The 16,187-nt window shown below is 44.6% G+C and overlaps 1 protein-coding gene across 1 annotated transcript in view; it reads left to right on the top strand.

Moving 5' to 3' along the window:
• USP50 (ubiquitin specific peptidase 50) overlaps positions 1 to 16,187 on the top strand; it is a 156,215-nt gene that overhangs the window by 71,537 nt on the left and 68,491 nt on the right. The gene's annotated exons all lie outside the window — the stretch shown is intronic.

Below are 16,187 nucleotides of genomic sequence, written 5' to 3'. Positions count from 1 at the left end.
GCAGGAGCACCCAGCATGTTGGGTGCATCTAGGATAAACAGCGAGTCAGTTTTCCGGACTCCAGCCGTCCTGGAAATATAATTTTTCAGGGCCCTGACTACGTCCAGTAACTTGGAATCCTCCAGGTCCCTAGTAGCCGCAGGCACCCCAATAGGTTGGTACAAGTGAAAACCTGATACCACCTTCGGAAGAAAGTGAGGACGAGTCCTCAACTCTGCCCTATCCATATGGAAAGTCAGGTAAGGGCTTTTTTATGACAAAGCCGCCAATTCAAACACATGCCTGGCCGAAGCCAGAGCTAACACATGACCACTTTTCATGTGAGATATTTCAAATCCACGGTTTTAAGTGGCTCAAACCAATGTGATTCCAGGAACTTCAAAACCACATTGAGATCCCAAGGTGCCACTGGGGCACAAAAAAGGGGCTGAATATGCAGCACTCCCTTACAACGTCTGCACTTCAGGCTGACATCCTTCCTGGCTTTGATCAGGATAAGAATGACTTCCTCCGGAATGCCTTTTTCACTCAGGATCCGGTGTTCAACCGCCATGCCGTCAATGCAGCCGCGGTAAGTCTTTGAACAGACAGGGCCCCTGCTGCAGCAGATCCTGTCTGAGTGGCAGAGGCCATGGGTCCTCTGAGATCAACTCCTGAAGTTCCAGGTACCAAGCCCTTCTTGGCCAATCCGGAACCATGAGTATAGTTCTTACCCCTCTTTTCCTTATTATCCTCAGTACCTTGGGTATGAGAGGGAGAGGAGGGAACACATAAACCGACTGGTACACCCGCGGTGTCACTAGAGCGTCCACAGCGATCGCCTGAGGTTCCCTTGACCTGGCGCAATATCTTTTTTATTGAGGCGGGACGCCATCATGTCCACCTGTGGTCTTTCCCAACGGTTTACCAGCATTTGGAAAACTTCTGGATGAAGTCCCTATTCTCCCGGGTGGAGTCTGCTGCGGAAGTCTGCTTCCCAGTTGTCCACTCCCGGAATGAACACTGCTGCCAGTGCTACCACATGATTTTCCGCCCAACGGGGAATGCTTGTGGCTTCTGCCATCGCCCTCCTGCTTCTTGTGCCGCCCTGCCTCTTTACATGGGCGAGTGCCGTGATGTTGTCTGATTGGATCAGTACGGCTGGTGAAGCAGGGGCCTTGTTTTGCTTAGGGCCTTGTAAATGGCTCTTATCTCCAGAAAATTTATGTTAAGTGAAAACTCCTGTTTTGGACCATAGTCCTTGGGATTTTATTCCCTGTGTGACTGCACCCCAGCCCCGAAGGCTGGCATCCGTGGTCCCCAGGACCCAGTCCTCTATTCCGAATCTGCGGCCCTCTAGTAGATGAACCCTCTGCAGCCACCACCGCAGCGACACCCTGGTTCTTGCAGACCGGGTTATCCGCTGCTGTATCTGGAGATGGGACCCGGACCATTTGTCCAACAGGTCCCACTGGAAAATCCTTGCGTGGAACTTTCCGAATGGAATTGCTTCGTACGAAGCTACCATTTTACCCAGGACTCGTGTGCATTGATGTACCGACACCTGTCCCGGTCTTAGGAGGTTTCTGACTAGAGATGACAACTCCTCGGCTTTTTCCATTGGAAGAAACACTTTTTTCTGGTCTGTTTCCAGAATCATTCCCAGGAACAGAAGACGTGTCGTTGGGACCAGCTGTGACTTTGGAATTGAGAATCCAGTCCTGCTGTTGCAGCACTTCCCGAGAAAGTGCTACCCCCTTACCAACTGTTCCTTGGACCTTGCCTTTATCAGGAGATCGTCCAAGTACGGGATAATTAAAACTCCCTTCTTGCGAAGGAGTATCATCATTTCGGTCATTACCCATGGTAAAGACCCTCGGTGCCGTGGATAATCCAAACGGCAGCGTCTGGAACGGATAGTGACAGTCCGGTACCACAATCTTGAGGTACTCCTGGTGAGGAGGGTAAATGGGGACATGCAGGTAAGTATCCTTGATGTCCAGAGAGACCCTGTAATCCCCCTCGTCCAGGATCGCAATAATCGCCCTGAGCGATTCCATCTTGAACTTGAATCTTTTGTTATATGTGTTCAAGGATTTTAAATTTAAGATGGGTCTCACCGAACCGTCCGGTTTCGGTACCACAAACATTGTGGAAAAGTAACCCTTTTCCTGTTGAAGGAGGGGTACCTTGATAATCACTTGCTGTGAATACAGTTTTTTGGATAGCCACCAACACTGCCTCCCTGGCAGAGGGAGTTGCCGGTAAGGCAGATTTTAGGAAACGGCCGGGGGGAGACGTCTCGAATTCCAGCCTCTACCTCTGAGATACTGTTTGAAGAACCCAGGGATCCACCTGTGAGAGAGCCCACTGTGCGCTGAAATTTCTGAGACGGGCCCCCACCGTACCCGGGTCCGCCTGAGCAGCCCCAGCGTCATGCTGTGGACTTACCGGACGCAGGGGAGGACTTCTGCTCCCGGGAACTAGCTGTGTGCTGCAGCTTTTTCCCTCTACCTTTTCCTCTTGGCAGAAAAGATGAGCCTCTAGCCCTCTACTTTTCTGGGGCCGAAGGGACTGTACCTGATAATACAGTGCTTACTTTGCTGTGGGGTAGCTTGTGGCAAAAGTTTTGATTTCCCAGCCGTAGCTGTGGAAACGAGGTCTGAAAGACCATCCCCAAACAGTTCCACCCCCTTCTAGGGCAAACTTCCATGTGCCGTTTTGAATCGGCATCGCCCGACCATTGCCGAGTCCATAACCCCCGTCTGGCGGCAATGGTTTTACATAGCGCTTATTAGTGATGCCAGTCGGCAAATATCCCTCTGTGCATCACGCATGTATAAGACAGCGTCTTTTATATGCTCTATTTTCAGCAAAATATTGTCCCTATCTATAGTATAAATATTATCCGACAGGGAATCTGACCACGCAGCTGCCGCACTGCACATCCATGCCGAGGCAATAGCAGGTCTCAATATAATGCCCGTGTGTGTGTATATAGCTTTAAGGGTAGTTTTCTGCTTTCTATCAGCAGGTCCTTCAGGGCGGCCGTATCCGTGACGGTAGTGCCACCTTTTTTAATAAGCGTGTAACCGCTTTATCTACCCTAGGGGTTATTTCCCAACGTGACCTATCCTCTGGCGGAAAAGGGTACGCTGCTTAGAAATTATCAATTTCTTATCGGGGGAAGTCCACGCTTCCTCACACACCTCATATCAATTCCTCAGATGCAGGAAAACTACTGGTAGTTTTCTGTCACCAAACATAATACCCTTTTTTGTGGTATCTGGGGTATTATCAGAAATGTGTAATACATTTTTAATTGCCTCAATCATGTAACGGGTGGCCCTATTGGAAGGTACACTAGTCTCATCGTCGTCGACACTGGAGTCGGTATCCGTGTCAACATCTGTGTCTGCCATCTGAGGTAGCGGGCGTTTTAGAGCCCCTGATGACATGTGAGACGCTTGGACAGGCACAAGCTGAGCAGCCGGCTGTCCTATGTCGTCAAACCTTTTATGTAAGGAGTTGACACTGTCACGTAATTCCTTCCATAAGTCCATCCACACCGGTGTCGACCCCGCAGGGGGTGACATCTCATTCACAGGCATTTGCTCCGCCTCAACTTCATTATCCTCATCATACATGTCGACACAGCAGTACCGACACACAGCACACACACAGGGAATGCTCTGACAGAGGACAGGACCCCACAAAGCCCTTTGGGGAGACAGAGGGAGAGTATGCCAGCACACACCAGAGCGCTATATATCACAGGGATATCACCTATAGAGAGTGTTTTCCCTTATAGCTGCATAATATATATATATATACTGCGCCTAATTTGTGCCCCCCCTCTCTTTTTAACCCTTTTCTGTAGTGGAGGACTGCAGGGGAGAGCCAGGGAGCGATCCCTCCAGCAGAGCTGTGAGGGAAAATGGCGCCAGTATGCTGAGGGAGATGGCTCCGTCCCTTTTTCGGCGGGCTTTCTCCCGCTATTGTAAAAGTTCTGGCAGGGGTTAATAAACACCTATATAGCCCCTGGGGCTATATATGGTGTCAGTTCGCCAGCCAACGTGTTAATATTGCTGCTCAGGGCGCCCCCCCCCAGCGCCCTGCACCCATCAGTGACCGCAGTGTGTGGTGTGCATGAGGAGCAATGGCGCACAGCTGCAGTGCTGTGCGCTACCTTGGAGAAGACAGAAGTCTTCAGCCGCCGATTTTCCGGACCACCTTCTTGCTTCTGGCTCTGTAAGGGGGACGGCGCTGCGGCTCCGGGAACGGACGACGAGGTCGGGTCCTGTGTTCGATCCCTCTGGAGCTAATGGTGTCCAGTAGCCTAAGAAGCCCAAGCTACCACCACTTAGGTAGGTTCGCTTCTTCTCCCCTTAGTCCCTCGGTGCAGTGAGCCTGTTGCCAGCAGGTCTCACTGAAAATAAAAAAACCTAACATATACTTTCTTCCTAGGAGCTCAGGAGAGCCCCTAGTGTACATCCAGCTCAGCCGGGCACAGAAATCTAACTGAGGCTTGGAGGAGGGTCATAGGGGGAGGAGCCAGTGCACACCAGATAGTCCTAAAGCTTTCTTTAGATGTGCCCAGTCTCCTGTGGTGCCGTCTATTCCCCATGGTCCTTACGGAGTCCCCAGCATCCACTAGGACGTCAGAGAAATGGTAAACCATTTTTGAGGAAACCAGGGTGGTGGCTCGTGGAATACAAGAACGTATTCCTATCCGTGCTTTTACGGTACAGGGTAGTCCCTAACCGATTTCCATCCCTGAACACCAAAACGTAAAGGAACTCTATCCGGTCAGACTGAACATTAAATGTGAAACGAATAGGGCTAGAAAGCCCATTTAGCTCCGACACCATTTCCTTAAAGCTTTCACAAGAACCCTTCCATATGATGAAAACATCATCAATATATCTATAATAGTGCAGAATGCTGGGACCGAATCTGGGATAGATGTTAACCTCTTCATACTGTGTCATAAATATATTGGCATATGCCGGTGCCAAATTCGAACCCATCGCGGTCCCAGCATTCTGCACATAAAAAGAATCCGCATATTGGAAGTGGTTTTGTGTAAGAATGACCTGAATCATGTCACATATAAAATCAACCGGAGGTCCACAAAACTCAAAACCAGGCAATGCTCGTTCCACAGCCAAAACGCCAAGATCATGGGGTATGACAGTGTACAACGACGAAACATCCATCGTTGCAAACAGATATTCAGCTGGTAAAACTTCTATTTGAGTAAGCTTTTTCAAAAAATCTCCAGTATCCTGTATATAACTCTTACTGCTAACAACAACAGGTTGCAATAGAAAATCTACATACTTTGCCAATGGTTGTAATACCGAGTTCTCTGCGGACACTATTGGCCGACCTGTGGGCCTATCAGTCGATTTGTGTATCTTAGGGATACAATACAGTATCGGAGTGACCGGATGTTCAACTGTAAGGGCTCTCACCAGGTGCTCATCCAGGTATCCGCTGGTTAAACCTCGTGCCAACAAAGCATCAACTTTAGATTTTATGTCATACATAGGGTTGGACCTTCTCTTAGAATAAGTAACAGTATCACTCAATTGTGTTAAAACATCCTCGTGATAATATTGATAATCCAACACTACCACTGCCCCACCCTTGTCTGCTGTACGTATCACAATCTCCTTGTTGCTTTGTAGAGACTTAATGGCCATTCTCTGTTCAAAAGATAAATTGTGATAATAGTTTGACTTTCTAGTGGACCCGTCCAAATCATTCTCAACCATCATTAAGAAGGTCTTGATGCTTGAATTGACTGATATAGGATCAAAGTCACTTGATTTTTTTGAACAGAATTTGTTTGTACCTTCATCAGACACTTCAGTGTCTTTAAAGAATTCCTTAAGTCGTAACTTACGGCCTAATTTGTACAAATCCACACGTGAGTCAAACTCATCACATCTAAACGTGGGCACAAAAGAAAGCCCCAACGATAACACAGATTCCTCAACCGGAGACAATATATATTTTGACAAGTTGAATACATTGTTAACACTCATCACTTCCTTCGTCTTCCCCTTCTTCCTTTTGCTCTGCCTTGTGCGGCCCTTCCGCCCCTGTTGCCACCAATCCCCGTGGGATCCAATTGAGCTCCTAAAAAAGCCTGTCCACTAGGGGGCAGCCGTTCATTACCTTCTGTTTCAGAGGATGAATAGGAAGAGTCCACCGAAAATGGTATTCTATACTTATTACATAGAAACATAGAATTTGTCGGCAGATAAGAACCACTTGGCCCATCTAGTCTGCCCCCTTTTTTTTTTTTTATATTATTTTTATCTCTAACCTTATTTGATCCTTATTTCTTTGTAATTATATCCTTATGTCTATCCCATGCATGTTTAAATTGCTCTACTGTCTTAGCCTCTACCACCTCTGATGGGAGGCTATTCCACTTGTCCACTACCCTTTCTGTGAAATAATTTTTCCGCAAATTTTCCCTGAACCTCCCCCCCTCCAGTCTCAATGCATGTCCTCGTGTCCTATTGCTTCTCTTCATTTGGAGAATGTTTCCCTCCTGGACTTTGTTAAAACCCTTGATATATTTGAAAGTTTCTATCATGTCCCCCCTTTCCCTTCTCTGCTCCAAACTATACATATTGAGATTTCTTAGTCTTTCTGGGTATGTTTTGTGATGTAGGCCATGCACCATTTTAGTTGCCCTCCTTTGTACAGTTTCTAATGTATTAATATCCTTTTGAAGATATGGCCTCCAGAACTGAATACAGTATTCTAGATGAGGCCGTACCAATGACCTATACAGTGGCATTATTACTTCTTTCTTTCTGCTGCTGATTCCTCTCCCAATGCAGCCAAGCATCTGACTAGCCTTCCTCATTGCCTTGTTACATTGCTTACCTGCCTTTAAGTCATCTGAAATAGTGACTCCTAGATCCCTTTCCTCCTCAGTAGTTTCCAGTATAGTGCCATTAATACTGTATTTAGCTTTAGGATTTTTGAGACCCAAGTGCATGATTTTGCATTTTTTGGCATTAAACTGTAATTGCCAGACTCTTGACCATTCCTCTAGTCTACCTAGATCCTCAATCATTTGTTTTACCCCACCTGGTGTGTCTACCCTGTTGCATACCTTTGTGTCATCTGCAAAAAGGCATACTTTCCCTTTAATGCCATTTGCAATGTCACCAATAAAGATATTAAAAAGCACTGGTCTAAGTACAGATCCCTGGGGTACTCCACTGGTAACATTTCCCTCCTGTGAATGCACTCCATTTACCACAACTCTCTGTTTTCTATCCTTCAACCAAGATCTTATCCATTCAATAATCCTAATATCCAATCCCAAACTTTCAAGTTTATTTAGCAGTCTGCGATGTGGAACTGTGTCAAAAGCCTTACTAAAGTCTAGATAAGCTATATCCATGGCTCCACCTTTATCCATCACTTTAGTCACACAATCAAAAAAGTCAATAAGATTTGTTTGACATGATCTCCCCCCAGTGAATCCATGCTGTTTGGGATCCAGTAAATTGCCGGATTTGAGATAATCTACAACTCTTTCTTTTAAGAGTGTTTCCATCAATTTCCCTACTACTGATGTAAGACTCACTGGTCTGTAGTTGTTTGCCTCTTCCTTGCTTCCACTTTTGTGCAGTGGGACTACGTTTGCTCTTTTACAGTCCCCTGGAATTACTCCTGTAGCTAATGACTGGTTGAATAATTCTGTCAATGGTGCTACCAGCACCTCTTTAAGTTCTTTTAGTATCCTTGGATGTATCCCATCTGGCCCCATAGATTTGTCCACTTTCAGCTTTGAGAGTTCTGTTAGGACCTTCTCCTCTGTAAATGTACTTGTTTCATTTTCCTGAATATCCCTGCAACTTAACTGTGGCCCCTTCCCCTCTCTTTCAGTAGTAAATACTGAGCAAAAATAATCATTAAGATGATCTGCTATTAAATTGTCTCCTTCAACAAGACTCCCAGTGTCCGTCTTTAGTTTTATAATTCCGCCTTTTGTTTTTCTCCTTTCGCTTATATACCTAAAAAAAGTTTTGCCTCCTTTACCCACTGCCTGGGCCATTTTCTCCTCAGCTTGTGCCTTTGCACATCTGATTACCTTCTTTGTCTCCTTCTGTCTAACAAGATATATCTTTTTGTCTTCATTATTTTGTGTCTGCTTATATTTCCTAAAAGCCATCTTTTTTGCTCTCACAATATTTGCTACTTCTTTTGCAAACCACACTGGCTTCCTTTTCCTTGTGTTTTTCCTAACAGTTTTGATACAAAGGTCTGTTGCCTTCAATATTGCACATTTTAATGTTTCCCACCTCTCCTGCACTGTTTCCAAGTTCCTCCACTCTGCCAAAGAATCGCTTACACATTTTCCCATCCCTACAAAATCAGCCTTCCTAAAATCCAACACCTTTGTTTTTGTATGGGACGAGTCAGTCTCTGTCTTAATGCTGAACCATACTGCTTGATGATCACTGGATCCCAGGTTTTCACCCACTTTTACGTCCGATAATCTGTCTCCATTTGTAAGTATTAAGTCTAATATTGCGTCTTTCCGAGTGGGCTCCCTCACCAATTGGTGGAGGGATGCTCCCTGAAGGGAATTTAAAATGTTCCTACTTCTATTGGAACTAGCAACAGACACCTCCCAGTTTACATCAGGAAGATTAAAGTCTCCCATGATTATTACCTCTCCTTTTAATGCCATTTTAGTTATGTCCTGCGATAGGTTCTTGTCAAGCTCCTCTTCCTGACCTGGTGGCCTGTATATCACGCCAATACGAATAATCAACCTTTCCCCTGTTTCTATGGTCACCCAAAGGGCCTCAGTTTTTTCTTCAATACTTTGTATTAATGTAGTATTTATGGCATTTTTTACATACATTGCTACCCCTCCTCCGATTTTTCCAATTCTGTCCTTCCTAAATAAAGTATATCCTGGTATAGCTATGTCCCAGTCATGATTTTCATTGTACCATGACTCTGTAATTGCCACAATGTCTAGATCATCCCTTGTCATTATTGCAGTTAGTTCTGGGATTTTATTTCCTAAGCTCCTAGCATTTGCACACATAGCTTTTAGAGTTTTGTTTGTGCTTTTTCTGTTCCTAGCTATGTTCTTCTCTCTGCCTATTTTTATTTGGTTTTGATCTGAATTATCTTCTGTTGCTGTGGATATGCTTCCTATTCCCTTTGCCTGCAGAAACAATACCTCTGTGTTGGGGGAGCAGATTTCTTTATTCCTGTTTGGTTCACTGCCCCCCTTTGTTAGTTTAAATAGTTCTTGATGAAGCATCCAAACTATTCAGTTAGTATTCTTGTTCCCCTTGAAGATGGGTGCAGACCGTCACTTTTGTATAAGCTCCTATCTTGCCAGATGGTGTGACTGTGGCCTATAAATCCAAATCTCTCCTCATTGCACCATGTCCTTAGCCAAACATTGAAGTTTCTGATGCAATGAGTTCTGTCTTCCCCTCTGTGTACTGGCAATACTTCTGAAAAAGATACAGTGGTTGCCACCTGCTTCAGAGCAGTCCCTAACTTCCTAAATTCATCTTTTACAGCCATGAGTTCAGCATTTGCCAGGTCATTTGTCCCTAGGTGGACAATGACATCCACCTCCCCATCTTTTCTTGCTGCCTTTACAATTCTTAGCATGCGCTCTTTATCCCTTGGAGCTGTGGCTCCAGGTAAGCACCTTACTTGTTTCTCTACTTCATTTGCATTTCCCAGATGTATTCCTCTAATAATGGAATCTCCCAAGAGAAGTGCAGTCCTTTTTGGAGATGCAATTTTCCTGTTCCATTTCCTGTTCCTATAGTTGGTAGAAGTCCCCATATCCTCCTGTTCTGTAGTGCCTCTATTAGTTGTATCTTCCAGCCCTGCAAGAGTAGCATACGAGTTTTGCAGTGTCACCGCTTGCGGGAGGTGTCTGTGTCCCTCTGGAAATCTCTGCCCTTGAGAGCCCACAGTAGTCCAGGCAGAATGTCTTCTGGTGGCTCTCTGAGGCAGTGGAGGCTTCAAAGACACAGACATCCTACAAATCTCAGCATGCAGTTTTGCTATCTCTTCCTTCAGCAGAGAAAATTGCTCACAGATTGGACAGCAGCTGAGTCTCCACGCTGCCTCTTTACAAACAAATGCTTTACATCCATTGCACTGCACAAGGCCAAACATTGTATCAGATGTTAATGGTATTGCAAATTTGTGTGTCACTTGGTGTATTATAAAACTCACCTGTTGCTGTATTCTAACTCACCTGCTGCTGTTTCAAACTCACTTAATAAGCCAAGCCTCACTTTATAATGCACGCCTCTCACAATGAGCGGCGTTTTTATTATTAACAGGATAACGCTGTCTAGGTGTTCTCAAAGTCTCCCCTGTGAGCCATCTGTATACCGTATGATTGCGATAGTCATTATGAACTGTTTCAAGCTTATTTTTCTTGAATGTTATTAAGTCATTCTTGTACCGGTCGATTTGTGCAGTGAGTTTTTCAAGCCACTTTTCAGATTTATCATCAACAAGTTTAGATTGGTGATGAATCCTAAAGTCATCCAGGTCAGTTCTAGTGCGTTTTAGCTCATTCCCAACTTCCTCTACCACCAACAAAATTAAATCAAGGGAACACTTGTTTAAAACACCACACCATTTACTGCAAAAACTAGGGTTGGTACGCTCAATAGTGGGAATATTGTGAACCCTGAAGCCACGTGGAATCTTTTTTTGTCGGTAGTAGTCTGATAAAAATTGACCATGGAGGACCAAATCTACCTCCCTTTTACTCAATCTTAACAATTTGTAATAAAGATCTACTGCACTATCAGCCGGTACATGACTGAATTCCTCTTGTTCAAACAGTACTTTTTCTGCATCATCGTCTGTTAGACTAACTTGCGCATTCTCCGCTAAATCTAACAGCTGCTCATCCAATAACCTAGCTCCTTGTGACATGATTCAGGATACATCAACACTTATATGAACCAATCAAAAGCCAATGTAACCATCAAATACTGACCAGATAGAGCTCCCTTAATTGCTCATACACAAAAATAGCTCCCAAAGGGACCATATTCACAAAAATAATAACCGAAAAAAATTACAAAAGAATTAAACTCAAACTCAGAAAAAATATTAATTAAAAAACATAACAATAAATACACCCTGTACCGTAAAAGCATGGATAGGAATACGTTCTTGTATTCCACGAGCCACCACCCTGGTTCCCTCAAAAATGGTTTGCCAATTTCTCAGTTTTTGCACGTAATGCGCAATAATACACAATCTGATCTACGTGAATTACAACTTGTTGAAATGGCGACCAGGTTTGAGGAAAGAGGGTATGGATCAGGAGTGATAAAAAAGGCCCTTAAAAGGGCACGGTTCATTTTTGAGGGTAGACAAAAACCACCAGGTTTAAAAACATTGGATAGAATGGTGGTTACTACCCAATATGATATCAATGCACCAATATTTGCAAGTTCTGTGAAAAAACATTGGCCTATTATTGCCACTGACAGAGCATTCCGAAAGGTTGTGAAGAAGCCATTAATATCTTTTTCCAGGGGCCCTAATTTGAAACAAATACTGATGCAACCTATAAAGAATTTTAGCACAAAACCAAGGGATACCTGGCTCACCACACGCAGGACGGGCTGTTTTAGGTGCTCTGGATGTACAACATGCAATAGTATGATAACAGGAAAAGTGTTTGCTCATCCACATACGGGTAGAAAAATTTCAGTCACATGTACAACGGACTTTGTTGTTTATATTTTAATATGCCCGTGTGGACTCTATTATGTGGGGAAGACCACTACCACTTTCAGAGAAAGGATGGCGAACCATCGCCTCTCTATTCGACAGGCAATCTTGAACCAAAAGAGTGACAAGCCGGTGGCTCTGCATTTTTTACAAAATGGACATCAACTTGCAGCACTAAAGTGCATGATCATAGACCATATTCCCAGGTTGGCGAGGGGTGGAGACCGAGGAAGAAAGTTACTTCAATCTGAATCCCGGTGGATTTATTTATTGGACACTAAGTCCCCTAAGGGTCTTAATGAGAGTAATAACTTTCGGTGCTTTTTATAGCATATAGTGTTGAGTTATAGCTGGACACTTTAAATTGCTCTGCATATGATTGGCCCCTATCAGGGTCCATTGCCTTATATAATATTATTTGATATGGTATGTCTTTATTTATTATGGTTGTCATGTTTTGCACATTGCATTTTGGAATAGGATCACTATCCGGTAGTCCTTTCTGCAAGCAGACACTTTGTGACATGTAGCATTAAGTAATGCATTGATTGATGCTTTGATATAACATATCATTAATAACGTAGGCATTAATTTTGTAACTGGTTTTAGGCTGCATGATCGTGTCCCTCACACCTGCGTTTGAAGTGCTATTTTGCTTCTCACAATGTACAGCTTGTTTTGGCTTGATTATTGTACTTAAACTGTACTATTAGCATAACACTATTTGGGTGGTACTGCCTGTGTGATTCCTCATGAGGAGACATGTAGACAGTGGTCTGATGTGCTCGTCGCGGGGTAGCTATGGCAACAGCCCTGTTTGTTTAGTTATATCCCGTCATTTGTGGCGATGAGGTTGTTGTGGTATGTTAACCCGAATACCTACCAAGCCGTGGAACGCACAGGCGTGTACGGCATTGGTAGGATGGGTGATTGCGTGCTGTATCCGGAAACCCTTAGCGCCGTGGAACGCATGAATGTTCCGGCGCGGTGACGTAGTGTGTAAAGACGCCAGGGTCCGCTGGTACATGCGCACTGAGGTGGGACGCACGCCGCGGGTGTTTGAATTGGAGATTGCGATCAGCTGCAGTAAGTAATGAGCATTATGAGGGGTATAAAGCTGGCTGTGTCTGCTGTGTGTCTGCATGCAGATGGCTCTGGAAGGTGGAAGGTGACAGTAACATGTTGTGCGGGTCTTGAACGGTCCATACGGGACCGAGGTCGACGGACGTATTGGTTTGGTTTCTCATGTCCTTCTAATAAGCAAACATTCTTTTTCATCAAAAAGCACTTTGTAGTGCTGTATACATTGTGAATCATGTTCAAGTTTTTTTGCTGAGCCACCATCACTTTTGTGATCCTACCTGAAATGCCCGTTTTTGGGTGAAATTAAATTCATAAGACTCTTTTTTCATATATTATTGTTGTTTGAGTGCCTCTTTCCAAAACATATATATACACACCAATCCACGATCTGCCGGCACTCGGTACAAAAAACCCACATGCTCAGGTGCCCGTCCAGGTAAAGATAATATCCAGGTGTCGCTTTGCAAAGAATACAGTCTCTGAGTGCCATCTTCTTGTGGAATTTTATATATATATATATATATATATATAGTACCTTACTGCCCCGGCACTCCCAGTATCCGCTGGGGGATATGTCCTGCTCCGGTGCCTTCCTCCGTGGAGGGCTTTGGTGAGGCCCCCCAAAATATTTCAATCAAAGAAAAGGCGGCACTCGGAGACTGTCATAAAATCTTGTAATAGTGCAAAAAGAAATCAACGTTTCGGGGACCAGTTCCCCTTCTTCAGGATAAGTGTAACCACAGCACTACAAACTTTTAAATACTTAAAAGAAGTACTTACCCCCCACATCACACCCAATCACCTGGCGTCTCCCCTGGTCACGCCGCCGATCTCACCGCCCGTCGCCGCCGGGCGCGTCTTCCGCAGCCGGAAGTGACGTTGTGGGAGTATGCCGCGTTACCATGGAGACGCTGGCAATACATAATAGAAAAAACATATGCCAACATCGTTTTAAAAAAATACTGTGCAAACTAGGAACTGGTTACATACTAGTGCAAATCTGTATTAAAGTGCTAATGTCAAATGTAAAAACAGTGTTTATACACATTTTATACCCGTGCAAAAAATATAAATAAAAAGTAAACATCCTGCATACTAATACTAATATCCAGTGCAGCTACTGTCCGTCCTGGTTCTGAACCGTGTCGACAATGTATCTATAAAGTATCTAGTATTACAACTTCTGGGGAATCTTTCTCAGGAACTCATCCCTGACCATATATTAACCTACTCCTCCAATAGCCTCCATACTACAGGCAAATTGATCTCAAAGAATACACTGGCCTGCTGCATCATGTAATCCGTCCATCTAACTCCTCCTCACCTGTCAGTGCTGTAAAACTATTGAGGTGTATTCAATCCTGGGCTCAACAACTAGCACACTAAGGACCTCATACCCCTCGCCACTAAGGAGAATTAAAGAAAATTAATGAGCCCTAGATTCTCATTAAGACCCCCCAGTTTCAGGGTTTGCAGTCTATGAATCCACATGGATTCTAACTGCAAAAGTTTTTTACCCCTATTCCCCCCCCCGGGGGGATTCTGGCACATGATCAATGATCCGATGTTTAAATGTCGCCATGCTATGTTTGAACTCCACAAAATGTTTAGCCACCGGCTGTTCACCACTGCCCGCCGCCAAAGCATTCCTGATAGCTTGTCTGTGCTGAGCCATTCGCACTTTGAACTGGCACTCAGTCTTCCCTATATAATACCGGCCACATGGGCACATGATGGCATATATAACAAACCTGGTGCTACAAGTTAAGGGCCACCTGATCTTGAAACTTTTTCCTGAGAAGGGCTGTGAAATACTATCACCTGGGGACATATGCGCACACATCGTGCAGCCCGTGCATTTATAGCACCCATTTTTTCTACTTAAAAAATGGTGGGTGGGGGCCACTTTTAACTTAGCCATGTCAGTTTTGACAAGGATGTCTTTGATACTACGCCCTTTAGTGTAACTCGGCATAATCCGTTTATTCTTGAAGACTGCTAGCTCAGGGTCCGATGTGACTACGGGCCACAGCCCTCGCAGTCTGTTCTTAACCTGTCCGCTATTGACATCGTATGCACTCACCCACGGAATACAGCTGGAGGTATCCTTAGGTGGTACTGATTGGAGGGTGTCTTCTCTTCTCATGGCTGTGGCCTTTTTACGGGCCTTGCGTAACAATTTTGGGGGAAAGCCCCTGTCCCGAAGTCTGCCCTCCATTTCATCCAGTTGTTTGTCCCTGACCTCCACATTTGTATTGGACCTGCATACCCGCAGAAATTGTGAGTATGGCAGGCCCCTAATAGTGGAGGTCGGGTGAAAGCTGTCATACCGCAACACTGTGTTGCGGTAAGTGGGTTTTTTATACAAGCATGTATCAATCCTGCCTTCGTGTAATTTGATAAGAATATCTAAATAACACATTTCATGTTGGCTCAAACTCATCGTAAATTTGACGGGGCTATCTGATGCATTGTGACTGTCAATTAGGGATATTAAATCCTGCACTTCACCTCGCCAAAAGATCAGTACATCATCTATATATCGGTAATAGATGAACAAACGACTTGTTGTTATTGCGTCAGCCAAAAACAATTGACGTTCCACCTCCCACATAAAGGCATTGGCGAACGAGGGTGCCACGGAAGATCCCATGGCACACCCCGTTCGCTGTTTATAAAATTGCCCGTCAAAAATGAAGAAATTGTGAGATAAGGTGAACTGTAATAACTCCATGAAAAAATCTATATCCGGCCCAGTGTACAATGCATTACCTGTAATTAAACGTCTTACTGCATTCAAACCCTGTTGGTGTGGTATGCAAGTATATAGGCTAGTGACGTCGATGGTAACCAACGTTGTGTCGGCCGGTACCTGTTCAATGGAGTGAAATTTTCTTAATAATGTGCTGGAATCTTTAAGATGTGTGCTCGTTCCCTGTATACAGGGTTGCAAATAGCAATCCAGGTAGATAGCCACAAGTTCACACAGAGACCCCCTGGCAGAAATGATGGGTCTGCCCGGAGGCCTCTGTGCGTCTTTGTGGATCTTAGGGATCGTATAAAACTTTTGCAGTTAGAATCCATGTGGATTCATAGACTGCAAACCCTGAAACCGGGGGGTCTTAATGAGAATCTAGGGCTCATTAATTTTCTTTAATTCTCCTTAGTGGCGAGGGGTATGAGGTCCTTAGTGTGCTAGTTGTTGAGCCCAGGATTGAATACACCTCAATAGTTTTACAGCACTGACAGGTGAGGAGGAGTTAGATGGACGGATTACATGATGCAGCAGGCCAGTGTATTCTTTGAGATCAATTTGCCTGTAGTATGGAGGCTATTGG

Source organism: Pseudophryne corroboree, chromosome 6 (assembly GCF_028390025.1).
Source record: "Pseudophryne corroboree isolate aPseCor3 chromosome 6, aPseCor3.hap2, whole genome shotgun sequence".
In the NCBI taxonomy this organism is placed as follows: Eukaryota; Metazoa; Chordata; class Amphibia; order Anura; family Myobatrachidae; genus Pseudophryne; species Pseudophryne corroboree.
Note: the sequence above shows the minus strand (reverse complement) of the source record. Positions and strands in the feature narration are given on the sequence as shown.